At 43.6% G+C, this 7,246-nt stretch overlaps 1 pseudogene; it reads left to right on the plus strand.

The window, feature by feature from the left end:
* Positions 1 to 2,125: 2,125 nt before the first annotated feature.
* LOC136637750 (5S ribosomal RNA) lies at positions 2,126 to 2,245 on the plus strand (annotated as a pseudogene).
* The last annotated feature ends 5,001 nt before the right edge of the window (positions 2,246 to 7,246 follow it).

Here is a 7,246-nt window from a genome sequence, read left to right on the forward strand (position 1 = left end):
TCACCTAGCTCCTTGCCCCAACTTGCTGGACCTTAGCATCCCTCCCTCAGGTTAGATTAGGTGCTAACTTAGGTAAAGCTAAGCTAAAGGTAAAGCTAAATTTCAATGTTGATCTAAGGTTGATTTAAGAAGACAAAGAATTAGAAAGAGTACACTTACTTCCTCCTCTTCCTCCTCTCCTCTTCACAACTCAGGGAGTCTTCCCTCTCCTTCTCCAAAACTCAGAGGTCCACTTGCCTTCCCCTTCTCCTCTCACAGATGCTAAACTCACGGTGCTTTACCCGGCACTTTGTTCCCGAGGCACTTGGTGTCCCAGAGGCCATGCGTGCTTCTACAAAAATTTGCACTGGCAGTTTTTCAAATAGCGCAGTCAATTAGTGGCTGACTCATTCCTAATGAGCAACCCTGTTAGATACTGGCAGCTCCCTGTGGAGGAGAGTAACCTCAGCACAGAAAACAAAAAAGAGACAAAAAAAATGCATTCATAGCGCTTCTGAGGTGGGTGTGGCTGTATTATGGGATTCCTTCTGCTTGGTGGGAAGGACTGGAGTACACACCAGAGCTTGGAGATAAATGCTAGGGAAGTGCTGCTCTCACACTGAGAGCAGTCCCCTGTGGCTGCCTCTTGCAATAGAAACAGTTTGAAGCAGAAGCAGTAAGTGGGTTCCCCCCCCCCCAGAAGATAATGTTTCTGCTGGGTGAGTCAAGGCAGGACACACCATGTGCCTCCAGCGCTCTTCTGTGGGGGCCTAGCCCACCTGGATTCCTTCCACACAGAGGTGAAGGAAGAGCTCAAGCACTTGTTCTCAACAACTTGAGAAAGCGACTTGCTTTCTCAGCCAGTTGGCATCAGTAGCCATTCCCGCTTCCAGTAGCTTCCCTTCTCAACATCTTGGGCAAGCAGAAGTCATCGGTCATCAGCATGACTGTTCGATGCCTTTTTTTACCCTAACTCACACCGGTTACATTGGTTCCTATAGGAAAAATATTCTTGATTAACATACTTTTAATATATGTGCAGATTTCCAGAAACATAACCCCTGCATTATTCAAGAGCTGTCTGTAAATGTATTCATGGTTGCTGATACTTCAACTGATTGTTGAAGCTGATATGGTCTCAGCTTTTGGATATATTTATTTATATTAGTGGTAACTGTTGTGTCTGCTGGGTTTGCCTTTGGCCAGGCTCAACCAGGCTAATCCCTGATACTATCCCTAAGGGCATAACTGTGTTACGGTACAAGATAGTAATTTCTGCTTAGTAGGTGAATCCATTTAGTTCTGACTCACTGTGAAATCCAATGGGGACAAGTGGGAATTAAATCCTTAATAAAAGGCCATATTATGTACTAAATGCCACTTTTTTCTTCTGAGCTATTCTATAACTTTATTGGTTTTTGGAATATTGCTAAACCTGCTAACTGAAAGTTCCTTCTGTACTAGGAGTAGCAGGTGCTCCTGACTGCCAGTGTAGTAAGCTGAGAAGGGCTGAGAACCTCTAATCAACATTCTAGATGCATCCATAAGCTGACCAGTCCCTTCTTTTCACACAGCCTGAAGCTTGGTTGTAAAGAGCCGGCCTCCAGAGGCTTGAAAAGCTGATCATTCCATCCTGAGTGAATGGCACGTCTCTTATCTTTCCTTTGCTCTGTTAATTTAGACATAAACATGGAGTGACCTACTAAGCACCTCTGCAACAAGGCAGGGACTGGGGGGAGTGAGCTGCTCAGACAGTAGGGTGGAAGACTAAAAATGCCTACTGATGATTGAGGAGTGAGAGCCTTTGCCATTAATGCCTTGATAGATGTAACACTTCTAGTCCTTTTGGGATTTGGAGATGAAAAGGGTGTGTGACAGGGAGACTTTGTTTCAGTTCTTCTTAATTGGCACACATGATAGCTTTGGTTTCCTCTGAAATAAGTAGAATCCATATTCATAGATATGTTAGGAAACATATGCACAGATATGTTAGCAACAACTGTTACCCTACACATGTCTGATCTTGTATGATCTTGGAAGCTAAGCATGGTCATGCCTGGTTAGTACTTGGATGGGAGACTGCCTGGGAATACTGGGTGCTGTAGGCTTATACCACAGTCTTTTGAGACTGAAGGTTGCCAACCATTTTGACAGCAACTGTTACCCTGCACATGCCCGATCTCATCTGATTTCGGAAGCTAAGCAGGGTCAGGCCTGGTTAGTACTTGGATGGGAGACTGCTTGGGAATACCGTGTGCTGTAGGCTTATACCATAGTCTTTCGAGACTGAAGGTTGCCAACCAGATATGTTAGAGACGAACAGTGATGCCCACTGTTTTTGCACCAATAGTAGTGAAACCATAGAGAGTGTTAACTAAATTAGACCTGAAAAGGAACTTTGAACCGAGAAAATTTCAATCAAAAATCTGACATTCTGAAAACATTTGTACTTTTTGTTGCGTTCTAAACCCACACATTTAGTGCAACTTTTTCGTTGCTACTAAGCTGTCACAAGCATTTGCCCACCTGATCTGAAACCATTAGTCTAAATTTGAAAGTTCTCAAAGTTTTTAATATATCTCACATTAACAGCCCAGTCCTAACTAAAGTTTATGACCTCAGAGGTTCTTTTGTCGCAAACATGTAGCAGTATACTCAGCACACTACTGGTGGCCATTATGAAGCCTGCTGCAAACGGCAACAGTTTCCATGGGTTGCTGTCATAGGTGGCCACCCACAGGAGTGCAGGTAAGCCAGTGGGGGCAGGCAGTGGAAGGCATGGGGCGGAGAGAGGGAGGAATAGAGGAGTATCTGGGTGGGAAGACTGTGGGAGTTGGATCGGGGTTGGGAGGGGATGGATCCTAATGGTTCCAGATATTCCTCAGCAGACCATATACTTTCAACAGCAGACTGTTGAAAGCATTCCCTGACAGTAGAATATTTGAAAAACCCTGTAGAAGAAAAAACTGTTTTTACCAAGGCTGACTCAAACAGTGCATCAATAACATTAATATTGCAGTTTCATTACAAACTAATTTATTAGTGACAGATTTATTAATTTATTAATGACAGAGGTATGTCATTGTTGTCCTCTTCTGTGAAATACAATAAGCCTCTAATATGTCAGGCTGGATGCTAAGTATGCAAAACTTTCCCTATGTAATTAGGCTGTGAGCACCGAAATATTATCTTTACCATTAGTCTGATGCCAAACCCTTGTCTCTCTTACACCTGGTTTGTGACCCAGGCACCAGGCATGTCTGCTTTATATGGATCTTCAGTGCAGGGCTAATGGATGAGATCAGATGCTTGTCAATCTGCAGCCCAAACAGCTGAGCAGTGGGATTAGCACATTAGTTGTGTTCTGAAATGTGAGTCCTACCAAATGAGATTAAAGCTTTGGCCAGCAGTAACCATAGGATTCTGTAACCTGATGTCCTGTTCTCTGTGTTAGAAAGATTGCTGGTAAACAGCTTTTGGTATTGTGATAAGTATAAAGAAGAGTTGCTATGAGAAGTTAGAATGCAAGAAAAAGTCTTTTTTTTTTCTCTTGCTACTGCTATACAACCAAAGGACAGAACGTAAATTCACATCAGGCAGGTTTTTGGGGGCGGGGGGGGGGAGGGTATGAGTTTTGTAGTCTAGTTTGCAATTTCTGTTTTACAGGGGTAGGAGGCCTGTTCAGTAGAGTTCCCAGAGGGGGGGGCACAGTGCTAAGTTCTGCAGGTACCTCAACGCGCTGTGTAAGCGACTTCTCCCCTTTGCCTTCTGAGCTATTCCAGATGCCTCTGCTTTGCTTTCACCATCAGGAATGATTCTGAAAGCGAAGGGCAGGGGCTGCTTACATGGCATGTTGAGGCGCCTGCAAAACTTAGCACTGTGCCCTCCTCTGGGAATGCTACTGGGCCTGGTGATAATGTAATATCTCTTCAGCTAAGGGTCCAATCTTTGGTGATGCTGCTGTAATAAAGATCTTGACTTTGGGAAATTCCAGGACTGAGTGACTTTGTGATTACAGCAGCACATCATACTTCGGTACCACGTGCTGTGTGTACGATAGTAGAGGGTAGTAGTAGAGAGATATGGTGCTGGACTTTGCAAAGAGATTTCAGATCCTAACTGGGTTTACAGAAGTAAGAATTTCTCCCCCCCCCCATCCTTCTCTATAGAAAAGGTAGGTATGTCCAAGAAACTGCTTTGGCCAAACCCCTCCTGCTTTGGAGAGGTCCCTAGCTAACATGTCTGTGCTTATCTTTGCTCCTAGGAACCTCCTGGTGACTTGAGTCCTACTGGTTAGCTGTGGAATGGTTTGGGAGAAAGTTGAGGAATCTACATTTGCTTTTGTTTAGCAAGAGTCACAGTCAAATTTAGAGACCCTTTGTTGCTCTGCAAAAACCTACCAGATATCCTCTTTGGTGGCACACATGCTTGGCCAAGTTCTCTAATACTGATGAACCGTGATAACATGAAATCCAGCAGAGTCTAAAGCAGGGGTGTCAAACTCATTTCATAAAGTGGGCCAAATAGCATTCATGTTACCAGTTGAGGACTGGAAGTGACATCATTAAGCAGGAAGTGATGTCATTAAGCAGATGATGACCAGAAATGAGCACTTGTTTTCACATAGAAACTTAGCTGCAAATAACTGAAAAGAAAATGTATAAATCTTTCAAGATAAGAGATAGCCCAATTATCATGCTGAGAGAGCCCAATTATTGCAGTTTAGCAGCTGAGAGGTAATCTGCTAATTGACCCCATGGCAGAATCGGTGGTGCTGGAAAGGTGGTCTGTGTGATAACTGGGTTCTCCTACCACCTCTGCAGCATCTCTCTCTCCCACCCCCTTGGTCTGCTTCTTCTCCCATAGCATTCCTTGCTTTCTGAGACCTCCTTCCGTCTATCCCTCCTGAGCCTCAGCAGGAGCAGCGCTGCAGAAAGAGTGGTTCTGGGGTAGCCCAATTATAATGGGGTTGTGTGGATAAATAGTTTTTGGAGGCTGCATCTGGCCCATGAGCCTCATATTTCTCATCCCTGGTCAAGTGGCTAAAGTGGACCCTGGAAATCAAACTGATTTTTTTTTTTAATTCTCTTGCAATTTTAAGCAAAATATCTCACTTGGAACACAATCCTGTCCTTGCTTACTCAGAAGTAAGTCCCATAGGGCATTCTCTTAGGAAGTAAGTCTTTAATAGGGAGTTCTCTTAAAAAAATGTGTGTAGGGTTATAGCCTCAGTTTCCCAAATACAGTAATTTGATAATAGATACATAAAGGAATTTTTTTATTTTTTAACAAGTTGTGAAAACGTACCATTTTGAATCACAGTGCTATGTTCTGTAGATGCTGGGCTCTACAATTGTTCTAGTTTGCTGGAAGCTTGATGAACTGTAAAGATTGAGTAGCCCCAAATTTCCACTTTAAAAAAGCTCATTTTCTGTAGACTGGTGGTTCCACTCTATGGCAATATAATAATTCAGAACCCACAACTTCAGACTTGGCTTTGAGCCTGATGGATGAGCAGCATTGGGGACTGGACAGGGGGAGTACATCCCTTTTCGTTTCTGAGTTGTAAGCCGGATGCCAATGCTAGTGAAGGAAAGGCAGAATAAAAAATGCATTAAATAAAAATAAATAAAAAACCCAGTTATTCCAAAGTAGTCTTGGAGTTGTCTCAAAGACTCCATTGGATGGAAAAACATTGAGAGCGACTGTCCTATTGCCTGATTACATCATCTGCTTCCACATGTACTGGACACAACAGACTGTTCACTGATTTCATTATGTATGGGCTGCACTACTTTTTGATGTCCAGAATCTAGATAAGGTCCACTGCTCTCCATATCAACAAAATGACATTCCATACTACGTATTATTGGAAGCTGGGCAATGAGATTCTGACCTCTTATTCCAAGGAGTGATCTTGCCTTGCACATTTACTAATCTAGCCTTTACTCCCTAGAGAACCACGATACTGCTTCCTTCAAATTCAGAGCCTGTCAGGGCATTTGAGAAGAATTTAAAAAGGAGCTCAACCCTTGTAGCGAATGGGATGCTCCACCAACTCATCTCTTTCTTCTTCATTCCCTAATTACACCACACATCAAGCCAATTATTATGACTGAAATGAGTTTATTATTGAGGTTAAAATAACTGGGACAAAATAAAATCTACTTTTTGGCTACTCTTAGAGGTACAAGATAATTTTTATGCTAACTCACCAGTGACAGATAGCCAAATCCTATCTCCTGCCAGCCCAGACTATGCAGTGCTGCTGATGGACTGCACAGTACATGCTGTGGGGGTGACCAGACTGCCCAGGAAAGGTAAGTAAAAATCTCACTCAAAAAATCTTGGCCTCCAGTGTGTCTTCTTGGATCTCTGCCAGCCCTTATGTTTGCATAAGTCTGAGGAGACAACTATGGAAGGGTTTGAGCCAGGAAGGGGGGGATAACATTTTAGTATGTGCCACAGCCACCAAGATCCCCCTGGCTGGCCCACTTACTGCCCTGAACCGCCCACAATCCTCCCCTGAACTGCCTTCCCCACTGCTAGCCTACTGCCTGCTCTGGCAGTGGCTTGGCAGCCCACCGCTGCCAGCATGGGACTATCCAGGTCCTACACCATCTGTAGCAAATCTCCTGGTCAGAGCGGCTCATGCAATGCTGGGTCCAGCTTTACACTGACAGATTTTGAGAGTGGAGTGTGGCACACATCTGGAGAGTGTCATTGCTGGTAGATCAACCCCTCCCTGCTCCTTCCCACTGCCAGTTCCCCCATCCCCACCCAGAAATGCCCATTTTCCTCCCATCGCCCACCACTAATGCACTGGTGCTGGTGGATGGTGGCCATAGAGTGCCATAAGTCTGCAGAATGCTACATCTGGTTGATCCGTCACTGTCAAAACTCTTCTCTGACACTTATTTCTGTAAGTTTTCAGTGTTTCTGTGTAATCATTGTACTTCATTTTTGTTTATTTGTAGTGCTTCTCAATTTTGTTGTCGTTGACAAAAACCCCTGAGGACATCTAAAGTTGTATCTGGAAAGTGTGGATTAATTTTGAAAGTTCTGAAAGAAAGCAGCATAACAATAATTGTAGTAACCAGAGGTGCTCTTATGAGTGAAATATAGAGCAATTTCACCTTCCATTTTTTTAAAAGCTCATTGCAAAACAAGGTCTTAACGGGGGAATAATGAAATCTGTTTTAGAGTCTTGTGTAAGAGCTCTGTCATTCTACCACATGTATTTTCCCCTCTCTGTTATGTTGTAGTG

Source organism: Tiliqua scincoides, chromosome 1, assembly GCF_035046505.1.
Source record: "Tiliqua scincoides isolate rTilSci1 chromosome 1, rTilSci1.hap2, whole genome shotgun sequence".
NCBI classification, from domain to species: Eukaryota; Metazoa; Chordata; class Lepidosauria; order Squamata; family Scincidae; genus Tiliqua; species Tiliqua scincoides.